This window comes from Betta splendens, chromosome 17 (genome assembly GCF_900634795.4).
Source record: "Betta splendens chromosome 17, fBetSpl5.4, whole genome shotgun sequence".
NCBI lineage: Eukaryota > Metazoa > Chordata > Actinopteri > Anabantiformes > Osphronemidae > Betta > Betta splendens.
In genome coordinates, this window is record NC_040897.2 from 8,740,337 (window position 1) to 8,755,135 (window position 14,799).

General features: G+C 48.4%; 1 protein-coding gene across 2 annotated transcripts in view; it reads right to left on the bottom strand.

The window, feature by feature from the left end:
* The window catches only part of LOC114844001 (ephrin type-B receptor 1-B), a 111,578-nt gene that overhangs the window by 46,378 nt on the left and 50,401 nt on the right, over positions 1-14,799 (bottom strand). The gene's annotated exons all lie outside the window — the stretch shown is intronic.

A 14,799-nucleotide genomic window follows, 5' to 3' on the forward strand; every position in this document is an offset into this window, starting at 1 on the left:
GGAGAAGTAGTGCCGGTGACCCTTACACACGATTCTCGGTCACCCGTGCACCCTTGACCCCAGGCCTCATCCATCACATGGGATGGAATCATGCATGCACGCACTCATCCACAAACGCATCCCGATGACAGGCCCATGATCAGGTCAGGACCCCGGTCGACCCCTGTTTGGGTGTTTTTGTTCCGCAGCCGCTCAGGAGGACGGCTCTATCCAGCCGTCGCTACAGGCTCACACCCAGCGCACGCCTGTTTCTGTCTGTTGACGTGGCGAATCGGAGAACGCCAGCGGAGTGGAAACACGCACGCCGTGCTTGACAGAGGGGACGCAGAACGAGGCTAGACAGCCAACATCTTAAAACAAAAAGGCAATCAGTCGCTGCAGCCTATTGATATTCAGACGTGCTCTTCTGTCATTGTTCATTTTGCAGCCGCAATCCACATAATGAGCTGCTTTTCCAACCCAGGTGTTCCATTTTTCCACAAGGTCACTGAAAAACACAATACAATTATTTGAGACAGAGGCATGGCTTGAAACAATGGCTTGTCACAATCATCAGAAAATGCCTGCAGGATATTAAAAGTCAGGGCGAACTGCCTTTTAGCTATATGATTTATTCATTCACAGGATCTGATTCAAGAGCAGTTTTGCATATTTTTCACAAAGGGCTCACGCGGGTCAACGGGGACCGGAATATTCCAGTTCCCAGTGTTTTTTTTTCTTTACTAAAGGCATTGAGGGTTCACAGTGATGACATCACTTGGCGAGTCTGGTCAGTGTGAGTCTCCACTAGTCCCTGTCATCACCTTCTAATCTCACAGGGAGAGCGAGAGAATGTGAAAGCCTTTCCTTGGGAACACAGGGATAGTTGAAAGGGTGCAGCACTTGGCGCAGGCCTCTCTCTGCTTTTGTTAGGAGCTGCAGTGCTGAAGGGTTCCTCCCACCAAACACTCCCCCTGATCATTAATCATCTGTCCATTCCAGCCCTGCCAGGCCATCTCTTCCCAGCTAAGACACACACACACACACACACACACACACACACACACACACACACACACACACACACACACACACACACACGCAGAGGCCCACGCATACACCTCTGCACAACCTTTATTGCGGCCCTAGTCCTCTTCACCAAACACTGCTCATCTTGACATCCCTGTCCTCCCAGCTACACAGTAGGCACTGTAGTAATACGTTGTCCAGCACCGTAGAAACCAGAGTGAACAATGCTTAAATCCCACTGAGGAAAACTGAGATCTCCTCCAATTAGGCTGCTCGGAAACTCCACACAGTCTCTAGTCTCGTATCAGAGGACGAAAGCAACAAGGAGCGTGTTTGGAAGAGAAAAACAGAAAACTAGATATGAGTCATGTTTGATACTCAGTGATGCTGATCACTTTAATCCCTTTTAGACTACAGCACGTTATGAGGTGAATAACGTGCAGGTGACTGTGCAGATTCAACAGAGGGCAGTGCAGCAGTCCAACACGCACAAGATGAGACAGTGTCTGGTTGAGTAACATGTACAGTCCGACAGTCTGACCAGTAACAGAGCAGGTGTCCGTCAGACAGCGAGTACAGGAAAACACATTCTGTTAAACACCAAGGTGTGTGTGTGTGTGCGCGTGTGTGTGTGTGTGTGAGAGCGCCTTATCAAAGCAGCGAACAATTTAGCAGACAGCCCACGCCCCTGGGCGGCTGTTACCATGGTAACCTCACAGCCAGTACTTTTTTGGCCTACACTTTCCTTCTGAACAGCCGGCCAATGACAGACCAGCCGACTGGGAAATCTGGCTTCCTGAAAGCGCACGACATGACCGTGATGCACACCGAGGGGGCCACGCAGACGCACGGTCGCCGTGGCGACCCGGGCGCGCGGCGACCAGTTGCTCGGGTCAATCTTAGTCCCGGGAAGATGCAGTGACAGGCCAAGGCACCGGGCGTACAGTATCTCTCCGACAGCGGAGTCATCAGGGAGGAGCGGGTGGGGTGGGTGGGGGGGCCTGATAGAGGAGGCGAGGAGGCATTGGTATTCCAGGAAACTCCACCGTGCCAATTCAACCCTGGCCGGCTAGGCGGCGGACAAAACCCGCGCTGGAAGCATATATCGCCGCACAGCAGGCGGCAACACGCGTCTACACTGTAATCAGAACCTCACAGCGGCCCGAAGCGGGGTCAGCACCCCCTGCAACAGAGACAACAGACAGGGGCGCTGAAGATAAAGACGGAGGCGCCCGATCGGGGCCGCGGGCCGACTAATAGATTTTATTACCTGAAACTGGCTGTTCTGTTGTCCGTGTGCAAAGATCGATGATAAGCATGAGATAATCACAGAGCCTGTCAGTTCCCTCCACAATCTATGTGCCATATAATCCCTGTCGAGTAGCCTTCCCTTCCTTAGTGCTCCAGGTTGGGAGACCATTAGCTTGCTCTGTCTCAGCACTTGTCTCTGTTAAAAAGGATCTAGCTCATTAACTTCATGGCCAGATCAATTAATCTATAGCAGTTAGCCAAAGATGCCCACTCTCGCTCTTTTTGCCCGTTTGCTGTCGCTCTGCGCAACAAATGTCTTTTGCATTTTAAACCTTGAAACCTTTACTTTTTGCTCCCATTCTAACAAGTCGGAGGAGAGTTCCACCTAATGAGTAACTGTATTAACAGCTTATCGAAATGCTGGGGAAGTATCAAGAACGAGGGAGAAAGAAGAAACACAGTATTTCTTATTAACAGTAAAAGAGAGTGGACGTGAACCAATGCTCCTGAGTCTAAATATGTATCGATGCATCCTTTCGATTGTGTTGCAACAATGTCACAGCACATTTGCTTTAGATAATCTGTTGGTAATTAGAATAAATGACAATAAATGTGCAGCAAATGGTGTGAGCGCTACAGTAAGAACTAAGAGTCGTGTTGTGTAATTTGGAATCCAATCAAATACTGTGGATCTGAATCAGTTCATTTCTTCGATCTTCAGTTTGATCATCCACAACTAGCGACCATTGAAGCTATATGGACTTAAATTCACACGTGCACTAGGACGCTGTATTTTGCAATCTAGCATCAAACTCCAAACAAGGCGGTGATTGCTGCACAGCGAGGAAACCAACTACCTGCTGACACCAACAAATCTGTCAGCGAAATATCCCCAAACAGACACTGTGAGTCAACAAAGCTGCCATGGAGTCTGTGTACTTATGGTGCAGAGAGACTCTCAGAAGGCCCCAACATCAGCTGGACAACGGATCACATGCCATAATCTGTATGAGGACATTTACTTTGCCAGAATGACCTACTGCATTATCCTAATATATCATTACCACACCTATATCCAAATGTACTAGATCATAAAACACTTACTCGTCCTCCAGGTAATTTAACGGCGAAACATTTTCAGAAGTTCTTTTAGCAAAGGCTTAATGTTAGCTTCAAATACCCAGGTGTCCTAAAATATCCAGCCCCTTGGCTGAGGGTTGAGTGTGTGTGTGTGTGTGTGTGTGTGTGTGTGTGTGTGTGTGTGTGTGTGTGTGTGTGTGTGTGTGTGTGTGTGCATATTTAAACACAGCAGAGGAGAATGATAAAACAAGTGGAAACAAAGGTCCCTTCACTGTTTACCACCCCCTAATTTGATTCCTAATTGAGCGTACATAACACAATGTTTACACCAACATATTCTGGCAAAGACAAGCTCCCATGACGGAGCCGCGCAGCTGAACACGCAGAGGCAGGCAGCTCCTCACGCCACTGATCTTGGCTAGCGCACGGACGGGACGGGAGGAGCGCGGTGACATGTATGCCACATATAACCTGCGCAGCGAGACCCCCCCCCCCCCCCCCCCCGACACCTCCACGCGAGGCGAGCGGGCTGTCAGACACAGTGGGGGGGCTGGAAGTGGATGACAAGGGAGGAAAGCGTTAAGGATGACTTGCGAATATCCCGCCGGGAGCTCAGAGGACGCCCTCGGGACGAGAGAGTGACGGGTGAAGTTGAACAGAAGAGGGGAAGGGGCGCGTGAGGTCACTGCACTCCGGGACGGCGATGACATCACACATTAAAAAGAAGCAGTTGATGCACGCGACGCTCCTCCAGCTGTACCAGCTTGTCCGCAGCCCGTCACCCCTGCCGCCATTACTCCTAATGGGAGGTAATGGCAAAATGCTCGGCATCAAACGAGAAAGCACAAATTATGTGTGAAGCGTGGGAGAGGGAGAAAAGCGACCGGAGCACGGAAACAGTGCGCGTGTGAGAATGGGGGGGGGGTGGACAGAGGAGAAAGGGGGGTGCGAGAGCAAAACAAAGTGAGAAAGCACTCAGGAGTGCATCTTGTCACTCAAATGGTCGGTGGCACAGTTCTGCAATATGCGTGTGGTGCAAAGCAGCCATTTCTCATTGCCTACTAAGTGCCGGCCAAACTATTATTTCCACGGCTGACAATAAGCAAGAGGGAATAATAAAAAAAAAAAAGCTGGATAATAAATGCTGTCTAGAGCGACTACGCATCTGTCCTGCCCAGAGGAGACAGCTCCATTCACGGCTGTGCTTTTATACGCGCGGGAACAACAATCCTGTTGACTTCAGGCCCCGAAACCACTCACTAGATGAACGACGTGCATGGAAACGTGCTCCGCGGACGCCGGCGCCGGCGCCGCTCGGCTCGGCCCACCTGCGGTCCAGAGGTCTGGGAGGAGGACCTCCACCCGCGCGCTTTCACCCGACCTTCACCGGCCGCGCCGCGTCTGCACGCACACCCTCACGCGCGGCGGGAGCGATGGAGACCAGAAGTGGCTCGTTTCAGAGGGGCGCGTGATGGACAGTGATGGATCGGTGTTGACAGATGACGGCGATGTTGAAAGAGGAGGAGGAAGAGGGGGAAAACAACAACAGAGCAGTGGGCAGCAGCGTAGGAGGGCGGACGTCTCTGAACGCCATAACCTTCTTCATGGCTGAGGGCAACGACTGCATACGGCATCGACACTGTGACATTATTTTATTTTCACAAACGCAACACACACGTGAACAAAGCAGTTTTTTAACATCTTCCAAATTTCTGACTTTGTCTTTGACTTGTCTTTGAATTATGTTGCTAATTTGCATATTCCTTCCAAGAAGGGCTTTCGTTCTCAGTCTGTGTTTTGAATATTAATGTGATATTTAAAACATCCCTTTCTGCACTAAGAGTTGATGTATGAATGTCACGCGTTGATTTGTTAATTAGGTTCTAAAAGCATCGTTTCACCGGGACAAAGGTAAACGCAAATTCAGGCGAGAGAGGGTTTGTTGAGCTTTTAAAGGTGCCGAGGTCAGCTGGAGCGTTTCACTGAGGCTCTGTTTGTGTGTGTGGCAGACTTAACTTGTTACTGACAATCTCATTAGACCTTGTGACAGCGCGGACATTGGGAAACACATCAGCGCTTGTCCAGGGTTGATTTTGGGAGGAAAGCACAGAGAGACCAACTGAGAAAACTGGATAAACTGTAAAAATGGTAGAAAGCCATTAAGACGAGGGCGAGGTCTGACAAAGCACAGTGAGGGAGAGCGTGAAGCTGCAGCGACGGCTCAGGGCTGAGGCGCGAAAAACTTCATCTCCCAAGTTCTTCCCTGTGAAACACACCGTAAACATCCAAACCAAATGTGCCATAGTGAAAAAACGCAATTTCCAAACTCAAGTCTGGAGATGAGCACTTTTTACTAGCACATCATCATCATCATCAAAATCTACAAAGCAGACGAGGTCCTGCTTTAACACTGTCACAAAGCCTCGGTTGCTTGGAAACTTAACACAGCAGCATTTAAAAGCGCCTTCCCTGAGCAGGACATATTGGATTAGGAGTGATTTTTTTTTCCTGGCTCTGTCTCAGAGGTGCTAGATTAAATGCCATTCCCACTTTACTACCGATGGCTCCAAAATAAATCATACTATGCACCCACACAAGCTCCCATAATCCTCCCCACCACCACCCAGACCACATACACACCAACATACATAAATACAGAGAAATGCTCACGTGGGGAGATATATAACATGTTGGCACACCCAATCACTAAAGCACCTGTACGGTCCAGCGCGTCCGCTCTTTGTATTTCAATCACTAAATCGATGGCTCTAAATTGATTGTAGCTGAGCAGGGGCCAGAGATGTTCCCCCTGGCTCGCTGCCCTGGCCCTCTATTGATTAGATCTGAGAGAGCCAATTGCTTTCACACTGGATTAAGGTGTTCCAGGGCAGTGAGCAGAGAGAGAGGGAGAGGGAGAGGGAGGGGGCGATCGAGACACAGAGAGAGAGAGAGAGAGAGAGAGGGGCCTGAGAGACAACGGCAACAATGATCCGAAATAGGGCCTCGGCTAATTAGCTAACAACCCATTTAGAAAAAGAGGGACCTGATATGCGGGTGCTTCACACGAACCATATTAGCTGAGACATCGACGTATCAGGCATGTCTGCTATGGAGACCCCCCCCAACACCACCACCAACCCCCGCACACCTCTACACTGCAATCCTAGAGATCAGAAGGCACTAACTCAGATCAAGGGTGTAATCGCATTTGACCCCGCGGCTAAGCAGCCCGGGGCGACCGCATTACACTTCAAAGCCTCAATCCGAGTTTGTTACATGGCTCCAGTGTCTCATGCAGCGGAACCAGGAGGAATCAGCCCCGTGCATCAGTACAAATCGGTGTGCGTTGGATCAAACTGAAATTATTTGTCACCGATGTCTTCATTTATTATTCAGTGATCTTCATTGTCTTTATAAATATGGGAGTTGATCTTAGGTTGCGATTATTAAAATGTCTTTCAGCAGTATTGTTAGTACTGTATCATGTTTATCTCAGCTCCTGCAATGTTGTGACTCGGCTTCCACGCCACCAGAGGCAGCCTGGTTTCACCCTTTTTGGTTTTGTGTCCTTGTTTCCTGTCTTGTGTTTCCTGTATTAGTTTGATTGGGTTCACCTGTCTTGTCTGGTATTTAAGGTCTCAGTTGGTGCACAGTCTTTGTTGGTGCATTACTTGTTACTCGTTACTTGTTACTCGTTGTCGTGCTCTTGTGCTCTGTCCAGGTTTGTGTTTGTTCACTGTTTGTGTGGGATACTGTTGTTTGCATGTTTTGTGTTTTAGTCTGGCTACTTAGTTTCTTGCTCTGCAGTGATCTTTTGTTTTACCTGTGAGTTATATGTGTTAGTTTGCATTTTTTGTTTCTGGCTTATCCTGCAGTCGCAGCGTCCTTAGTTTGTATTGTTCTCAGTCTGTATGTTCTATTTATTTATTAAATCACTTATTGTCAGTCCTGTCTGTGGGTCGTGCATTTGGGTCCTCCCTCCAGTTCAGTTTGTAGGCCATTGTAGTTTGTCTCCCTGCTCAAGGAGCGTGTTTTAGAATATTGTGAAGTCTAGTTTGACCCTCGTTTTAACAATAGTAAAATACAGTTCAGTCCAGTTTGACCCTCATCCGTAACATGCAACAAAATACTGAATCCTGGTGCTGCCTGAAAAAAAAAGTTATATTATATTGTGATGCGATACTTTTGCTACGTGGCCTGTTCATAATCCACTGGAGGCAGGACATCCTCCCAACAGCCTCTTTTTTTCACTCATGTTGAGGCTCTGTAGTAAAATGGGAAAAGGGGGGGGGGTGTCTAAAGAGGCCCCCTGCTGCAGTCAAAGACAAGCTTTTCCGTCTGGCCGAAGTGCCCCTCTCAAATCATTTCCACAATGGCGTCGCTCCCAATCCAGATTAAGCGCTTATGAAAATGAAGAGCGGAGATGACCCCGCTCAAACCCCCGGGTCACGAGAGCCAGTGAAAAGGCCCCTCAGTCCGAGGGCTCGGGGAGGCATTTCCCAGGGAGCAGCCGGCCCATTCACACGGCATTAGGAGTGTAAAAGCCTCACATTGACTGCGCGACTCAGGCCAATATACATTCGGTTAATACCTCTATTGTGGCACTCCCTTTAGCGGCGCACGAGAGGAGGAGGACAGTGGTTGAGAGGGACTTAAAGAGGCGGAAAAGATGTGATGGAGAGGGGAAACAAGGGAGGGAGGGGAGAGGATTTGGTCCGTTCATCCCAGGATGGGTGTGAAGCGCGTGTGTGTGTGTGTGTGTGTGTGTGTGGAAGTCACAATAAACTTAGTCAAGGAAGTCAATCGATCACTACTGTACTGTATGTGTCACACCAAAGCATAGGCCAAACGCAGGTAGCCAGTGATATAAGGGGCCGGAGGAGATGAAGATGGGGAGAAAGAACAAAAAGAAGAGTGAGAGAACAGCACAGAGATTGTGAAATTGACTGAGTGCATGAGCATGTGCGCCTTTGTGTTCCTATCACTCTGTGTTTGGTTCATTCCCCAAAGGGTCTTATTATGCTCGGCGCTGGCTGCGACACAAAGGCAGCGTCTCTGTATCTGGGCCCATCCAGCTCCCCCAGAGAACATTCTAGACACAGCAAATCCATTTGTTTGTCAGCTTGTGCCTCAATTCGGACCTGGACTAATCAGATATCATTCTCTCCCGGAGACGCAGGCTGTAGCACCGCGCGGACCGGTTTAGCACCGCAGCGGTTCTGGCCTTGCACCGAGATGATATCTGCGCTCTTTCAGAGACGACTCATTGTGTTCGTAAGCACCGCACAAAGACATCATAAACCCGTGTTATGGGCTAAGTTCTAAAGGTATCTCCCAGCACATCAACTAATTACTTCCACACAATGAGGTCACTTCTTGTCCTTCCTGCCTTGTAGTTGGGAGTCGACTGAAAACTTCCTCTCGGAGGGTGTTGTCAGAGTTGGTCTTTTGTTGCTGTGGCATTATTAGGGCTTTAGTTTCAACTGGAAGCGGTTAATATCCTGTATTCACATTTGTCATTCTCATCCAAGCCAACAAAGATCCCGTTCAACCAAACCAAACCAGTTATTCACCAACTGGTTTAACTGAGCTCAGTTCGCTCATGTGGCAGATTGAGATACAGTGTATCCAATAAAAAGTATTTTCCTCGTATTAGGTCTTACTCGGGTTCTTGTAAACTATTATGCGCAATGAATGGAAGCAGCCCAGCCTCCGAACAAGACGGCTGCTGCACGTGGGCAGCACTCAACCTGTTGACACGGTTCCCATTGAGCAGGCGAGCGGTGAAAGCAGCGACGGATACGCGACGGGTTCTCGTTACAAAAGGAACAAAGAGAAAGGTTCGAGGGCTTGATTGGACTCGATTAAAACGCGCGCACTTAAAGTGGCGCCGCTTCATCTCAGCCGCACACAAACGCGCGAGAGGCAGCGCCGAGAGGAAGTCGGTCGCGTTAATTCGATTCAATATTCGCACGTCGTGTCCTTAGTGGGCGTTTTTGGAAAAAAGTCCACCGTAGCGGGAGGTCTCCGGCACGAGAGGCGACAACAAAGCCAAGATAAATAATTTGCCACAGGGACGAGGCTCCTCCTGTCTGTCCGTCTGAAAAGAGATGTTTGCTCTGGTTCCTACAGAACCGCACATCCTGACCCTGCAAAGTACAGGCTGTGCTTGCTGTCATTGAAAACATGCAATTACACGCGCACAATGACATAGTGCAACGCGGATTATGGGAGTTGTCTAATTGCTGGGTAATTGCATATTGTGGAGCGCTTGAGGTTGCGTTGGATACGGCCGGCCCAGTCCCAGGGAGCCCGGTCGGTTTGGGATAATTCATGGTGTCATAACATAGATTACACAGGCATAATTCTTTACGTGTGTTTAATCAGGGACACTTAGGGAGCGCCGCACTGCCGTTTGCCGGAGTGGGCGGGGATCATTGCGACGTTGGACATGCTGCGTTGAGCTGGGGCTGGTGTGCGAACTGCGCTCACACGCTGCAGGTCCGTGTGACGAAGACAAACGTGCTGTCCCACCGTTACAAACAGGCTTTAATCTACTACAACAACAGCTGCAGCCTGAAACCAGCGCAACCTCCCTGGTTTCTGCGCCGCCTCGTTCTGTATCGGCCCCTCTGCCATCGCACTTCAATTCTAATTAGATCATCAGTCCACAAACTCAACAACACAACCTTGACTAATCTACATCTACCACTCGGCTGCCGATAACTTCCAGGGAGAGATTAGACGATTTCCATGTAGGGAAACGTGTCCGTCTGCTGTCAAACCAAACTGGCCCGTCTGCTTTTTTAATGGGAGCGGTGAGCGTTGATGGACACGGAGAAAATACACAACACAGGAAACAAATGAGGAGGTGATGGAGAGGAGGCAGCGCTTTCCTCTTCCTCCGTGCAGAGGGTCACCATGCCATTAGCGCCTGCTGCAGCCCACTCCACATGGGCACAAGGAGAGACGAAAGAATGGATGAGAGGCAGAAAAAGAGCAGGAGGGTCAAGACACTTGTTGACTATATTCACATTTCCTTTGACATTTACTTTTTGGGTAAAACAGCAGAAACCTTTCCACAACAATACAGATTATGTTTTATTTTTTCTTGTATTCTTGAAAGCACAAGAATAATTTAGGAGCGTGAGTTGAGGGATTTGACTGATGGGGTGAGAGAGTAAAGTGGAGGACCCCGTAGTGCCGGGCTTTTGTGTTTTGCCAGTGAGGCACATAGGCAAATTAAGTGGAGCCCCAGCCATCTGCTGAATGCTAGGGGTCCTTTGTCTCCCTGTGTCTCTCGCTGGCCCCAAACACCCAGTGTCAATCAGGAGAGAGGACGGAAAACCCGGCCGAGACCGAGGCAGAGAAGGGGGACTGAAAGGGGAAGAATGGCCAAAGTGGCACCTTTCTCGAAACGGCTCCGGTGCCGCGGAAAAAGCCAAGGACCTGGCGGGAGATGACAATGAAAGCCTTAAGAAAATAGGCTCCGTGAGCAAATACGTGACCTGCGAGCGAGCGGGGGTTCGGGAAGCGGACGAAAGAACAGCGTCAGGGAGAGGAGGCAGAGCGAGAGTGAAAAATGGGCCCGGGAGTGCGTGGGGATGAGAACAGCTTTGTGTGCGCTGGGTATTTCCATTATGTGCGGACAAAATGTCTGGATTCCCCTCTCGTCATTAGGGGCCGACTGTCATTGCAGTGAGAGCAGCGCATCTGTGTTTGGGGTCACTACAAACACTCTGTTTGGCCTTTAGATTCAAAGAGCCTTTGTCTGGGTCACACTCTTTCACCACTGCTCTCTGCCATCCCACTATTCAGCCCATTGAGAGCCCTGGAAACAAGCAGTCTTTCAGTCCGTGCTCTTTCTTGCAGCTTTTCTCCGTCTCTTCACCCCACTACTCACGCTGTGTCTCCATCACACTGGTCCTCGCTGCGAGAGGACTAATAGGAGCAGGAAGAGTCAGACGCTCCCTTAATTGGGCTTCAAGGTGACTTTGGAGATGGTGTGTGTGTGTGTGTGTGTGTGTGTGTGTGTGTGTGTGTGTGTGTGTGTGTGTGTGTGTGTGTGTGTGTGTGTGTGTGTGTGTGTGTGTGTGTGTGTGTGTGTGTGTGTGGTGAAAGAAGTAAACCTGGTGGAACGGAAGTACACAACAAGGCCAAATGAGCCGGAATTGGATTTACACTCAGACAAGACAAAAGCTGATTGAAGGAAAAGCTAAAAAATACACAAGTTAAACTTAATAAAACAAGACCAAACTTTGCGACTTTGCATTAATAGATATGCAGTTATTCGATTCAGATGCTCTAATTGAATATAAAAGAAATAAAGCAAGTGCATGACGACGTGCTCTGTAGGGTATACGTCGAGGTTTATAAGGTTTAGGGCCGGGGTTAATAATCTGATAAATGTGCCCTGAACACTACATTTAACATTTTAAAAACGCACACACGGAAGAACGAAGGCTGTTTCCGAGCGCATGTGTGCGCGCGTGTGCGCTCGTGGCAGCCATTAGACAGAAGTAAGGCAGCCATGATGAATCGGCACTTAGCCCAGGGAAGCGCACTTGCTCAATGGGCCGTGAATCTCCCGCTGCCACTGTCAGCCCGCAGAATGTTAAATAAAGTTATTTGAATATTTGTAATATTAATGTGCTGCCACGTCAAAAGCCCGCTCCATCCTAACGGAGAGGGGGAACATGGGGGAGATTCATGAGGCTGCGCGGGCCTCTGGCACCGCTGCGCTGAGGAAAGACATAAATACTGTAAATAAATAAATAATTATGGAGCGTGTGTTGGGCTTTGAATGGATGAGTCAAGGGTTATGATAAAGTGGAAACTAGATGATATATATACTGAAATAGATATACGTAGCTATTCATTTTTGTACCCAGGTCGCATTTTTAATAGCAGAGGACGACTTGATGCTCCGCTGCCCAGTCTCAACACACACACACAGACCCACGGAGGTAAAAGAAAGGCCGACATGAGCTTTGAACGCGGTTAACCACTCACAAAAGAAGACAAAATATATAGCGGGGAGCCTCATGAAGTAAGTCTGCCAGCGTTAAAGACTGCACGAGGGCATTCATCACCTCAACGACGCGTCTCCCAATAGGAAAAGGCGTTAATAGGCGAATGAAGATGGTTCTGAATTTCTCTTCATAACACATGGAGGCGTGTTTACTGTGCGCGCAGCATCAGTCACTCGTAAGAGTTTAAACTGAGAAATTAGCTTTGCGGTGGGGGGGTGGGGTGTTTAATTACTTAAGTACGCCGTGGGAGAATAAAAGGGGCATTAAAATGATCAACGAGCGCATTCACGTCGGTTTAAGATAAACGCGGAGATGGATGCGGGGAAGCCGAATCAAGGTGATTGTATCAGTCACTCAGCAGGAGGCCGTGACAGTGACCATGAGAGGGTTCAGTAAAACCATCGAATCAGTCTCTGTTAGCTACTTATACACACACACACACACACACACACACACACACACACACACACACACACACACACACACACACACACACACACACACACACACGAGAGGCCTTCTGTAAGTGAAGGTAGTGGGGTGCTATTTAGAGTGTCCCCGCTCGATTTAACAGGGAGGTGATAAAATATTTAGCAGATTGCTTACATAGCCAAGAGGGAGAGAGAGAGAGAGAGAGAGAGAGAGAGAGAGAGAGAGATGGGGGATACCCAAATGGCTTGCGTGGGAGCCGGGGAGCTGGTAATGAGGATAACACGCTGGCATCATCGTTACAGCGCACAACAGCTCTACATGGTCTCTGTGCCCAACTGCCAGCGGGTCGCACACGCACGCCATGCTACCTGTCACTAATTAAAACGTATACATTAGAGAGGCACAGGTGCGCACACACACACACACACACACACACACACACACACACACACACACACACACACACACACACACACACACACACACACACACACTGACTGAGATAATAAATGAATCTGAAATCAAGCGGTTTGTCGTTGACGGCGCATAGACGAACACACTCCTACCAGGCTTTTGGTTTCTCAGGTGGAGAACAGGAAGATTCACATTCAGCTCACGGACTTCTCTCTCATAAGTCAATGTCAAAAAGTTCATTTCAAAGAAGAACATTTATGCTCCTGCAATGAAAACCACAGTTTAAACTGCACTTTCAAGCCTTTCCCTTCTACGCGATACCTTTCTGTCTCATGTCCTTCTCTATGAGGGGACTCACTTCAGCTTCAAACTGAATGCTCTCATAATCTTTCCTGTTCCTGTTCCTTCATCTCTAATGGGCAATTACTTCAGACTCAATGCTGAGGCCATGTTATTGCACCAAACCCCAATTGATTGCTTTCCCATTGTGCTCGGCTTCCACAAGCACTTTAAGGTTAGATTTCCCTGTTTAAATAATGGATTACAAGCCAATGGAAGGGGAATGCGAGGGAAAATAAAAAGCTGAGATTGCTCTTATTGGAGGGGCCTCTCAGTGGAGATGAGAGGGGAACAGATTCCATACAAGCCCCCCGAGAATAAGCTACTGTAGTGATGAGAGACAGAAATGGCAACATCATCGGTTTCCCACCTGTCATCGGTGCCTTCATTCCTTTATACGTGAATGTCTATGTACGATATTTGTGCTGAGGCTTGAGGTCAAACTCATTTTAGTGGTTCATACTGTACTACTCTACTCATACCTCCCCCCTCCGTCCGTTCGCCACTTTCCCATACCTCCCATAATGCCTGGTGTGTCAAACGTATCACAGCGGGAAACATTCTTGCTGTGGGGGGGCTTAGAGAAGGAAGTCTCGGGGATTGTGGGAATTAGTGGAAATATATGTCTCCTCCTCTGTTCAGAAAGGCTTTGTGGTGCAGTGCCTACCGGGGGAGTGTTTGTGTTCGGGGGGGTTTACAGCAGCGCCACTGCTCTGCGCTAACACAAGCCACAACAAGCATTCCACCAACTCTCGGGGGTTACTTCAGGCTCCAATTGCTGTGAGGTACAGTATACGCTGTAACAGAGGGAATGTGAAGAGGAAGCGTGAAGTCTGCAGAACAAAAGAATGTTCTTCAGCTTAAATAGGCTGCTATTACAGCATTAGATATTCAGTACACTGTCAAATACAGCTTCTGCATTTGAGTTGCTATTGGTACTAACAGTATGATATGAATCCTTAAAAACATACTAGCACTAGTGATAACAAGCTTTGTTCAAATATGTGATATACATTAAATGAGTATAATCACTCTAATGTATAAAAAACATGATTTACATCAGATGATGGTTGGATGTGATCATACATAGCTCAAAATACAGTCAAATACTCTGAATCACAGCTGGCCAACATCTGGATATCTGGAAACCATTAGTTTGTGCAATGCACAAAAATCTTTCATAGATATTATTAGAACCCCAAATTAAATGGTAGCAAAACATATAATAAATAATAACTGTAAA